The 2,288-nt window shown below is 46.5% G+C and overlaps 1 protein-coding gene and 1 pseudogene across 3 annotated transcripts in view; both read left to right on the top strand.

Annotated features, from left to right (window-relative positions):
- Znf346 (zinc finger protein 346) overlaps nucleotides 1-2,288 on the top strand; it is a 45,668-nt gene that overhangs the window by 10,472 nt on the left and 32,908 nt on the right. The window lies entirely within an intron of this gene.
- On the top strand, nucleotides 980-1,554 carry LOC101578900 (annotated as a pseudogene).

The following is a 2,288-nucleotide window of genomic DNA, read 5'->3' as shown; positions in this document are numbered from 1 at the left end:
TGTATTTGGAGAAGTCTTTAAAGGACCTTTTCATACTTGACACCAGTTCAAATATTGTAGGTACTTGAATTCAGCACAATATCCCAGTATAGTCCAATAGTTCATAATAGTTGTGGGTTATCAGCAAAACTGGAAATTGTCAGAAGTTTTTGACTTGATCCTTTTACAGCTCAGCATATTAATATGGAATTACTTCTTATATCTTGTGGTTACATTTTTCTGCTGGATGGTTAAGACCAAATTAAATCAAGACCTATATAACTAAAAATGTAACTTTGTATCTGACAAGGTCAGTCAAACCCCCTCAGGATTTACCCTGAAACCGTGTAGAGCAGCTTTTTTGTCAGTGTCAGCCATCTGGATGAGTCACAGACATTGCTTGACCAGTTTGCTCTCTGTAAAGGCCTGAGAGATATTCTCTCTAGGTGACTCTCCTTCCTTAGGCACACTATACATCGTCAATCCTCTGTGGCGCCATAATCTTCTTGAACCGAAAAGTTGGGACACCACTGAATTACAGGATGTCATAGCACAGGTTCTCTTATGTCCTGAATCCTCATTGTCCTTGACAGCAAAAGGATCCTTTTTCATTGAAGTGCATTTGCCTCAGGATGGGCCAAAAATATTTGGCCAACTTTGAGCCTTTTGCATCTCCCTTGCTACGTAGTCTTATCCAGGGGCATGCTTATCTCACTTATAACCACAACCTAGGCTAATAGAACTTTTAGCTCTTCCTAATTACCTGTGTTTGAGATCCTCATGTCTACCAGCAGTATCACTGAGAGTGGGCCTTGCCTGCCACATAAAGTCGAGTAGAAAAATTCCCTCCTCCATGAGGAAGACAATGGTTCTCACAGCCTGTCCCTTCATGGTAGACTCCAACTGAGTAGGAGAGGAATGGAGAGTAGCTTCACGTAAGAAAATTAGAGCTTCAGTCTGTGCATCACTTCCTGTTGCACTCATCAGTGACAACTGCGACATGGCCTTGAATGGCACAGAAGTCCACGTTTTCTCCTGGGAGCCCCCCCACAGCCCTCCCCCTGAGGTGGAGACGAAGGTGCTGCAGGCACGGTGAGAGTGACAGGATTGCATATCCCGGCTCATGGGCAAATATCTACTGTGTGGTTACCACATGCTGGATGATGTGCACGGACTGCAGGACAGTCCTCCAAGACAAACAGCGGAAAATCTGCGTGGCCTGATTCAGATGTGGATAAAGATAATCCAGCACTGAATGCCCAGGCTGCCCTCTCCCAAGCTCAGGAGCACCAGCTCTCCTCTGCCACCCTTAGGCTCGCAGCTCAGCACCCAGTACCCCAGCCAGAGAACTGTGAGGGAGCTGCATCAGGGTTGAAGGCAGCTCAGGGGCCACCTCCTGCTATGCCTCCAGATGCAGATGTGGTGGCTTGCACACAGATGGCCCTTCTACAGAAGCTGACCTGGGCCTCAGCAGAGCTGGGCTCTAGTGCGTCCCTGGAGACTAGCATCCAGCTGTGTGGCCTTATTCGGGCCTACGCTGAGGCCCTACACAGTCTGAAGCAGCTTCAACACTAACACCCCTCCCTCTGAAAAATCCTGTGGAAAAACAGCTGTTCTTTTGTATGCTTTGTACCTTTCTTGGTTGAGTGTGCATGCCAGCCCCAGTTCTACTTACCTTCTTAATTTGGGCCTTTTGACAATTCCACATCTATTCCTGATGCCTTGAAAGATGACCTTATTTCTGCTCAGTTTCTGCCATCAGAATGAGGGGTAGTTAGAGGACTGTGTGATACACTTTTTCTGAGGAAGAGGCCATAGCCTCCTCAGGCAGAAGGAAAGAGGGCTGGCCACTGGCCTTTTCTCAAACGGTAGTCATTCCCGACCTTCTCCCTCACACCCATGAGCATTCTATTACCCTTCCCACCTCATGCCCACCCCAGGCACTCAGATGCTGACAGAGTTGTGGGGACCCTAACATTGCAGGTTAAGAGTCAAGTGTGGACCTGCCCCAGTCCCCTGACCCTCACTTTTAGATCATTAGGGAGAGTAATTGTATAGACAATTGTATATGGGATGGGACAGCGAAAAGAACCGCTAGGAAAAAAAAAAAAAAAACAGAGCTTCAATCTTATGAAAGTTGTTTTATAAGCATAATTGCTTTTCAGATTGTTGAGTGTCTTTTGTCAGTTTCTAAAGTGCTGACATGATTGTTCTTTTTTTTTTTTTTAATTTTTTTTATTTATGTGTGTGTGTGTGTGTGTGTGTGTGGCCAGCTCAGCCCACCAGGGGGCGGGGCTGGCTGGCATGTG

The sequence above is a fragment of the Octodon degus genome, unplaced genomic scaffold (genome assembly GCF_000260255.1).
Source record: "Octodon degus isolate 3935 unplaced genomic scaffold, OctDeg1.0 scaffold00048, whole genome shotgun sequence".
Taxonomy (NCBI): domain Eukaryota; kingdom Metazoa; phylum Chordata; class Mammalia; order Rodentia; family Octodontidae; genus Octodon; species Octodon degus.
The sequence above is the reverse complement of the archived record's forward strand: the minus strand, read 5'-3'. Positions and strand labels throughout refer to the sequence as shown.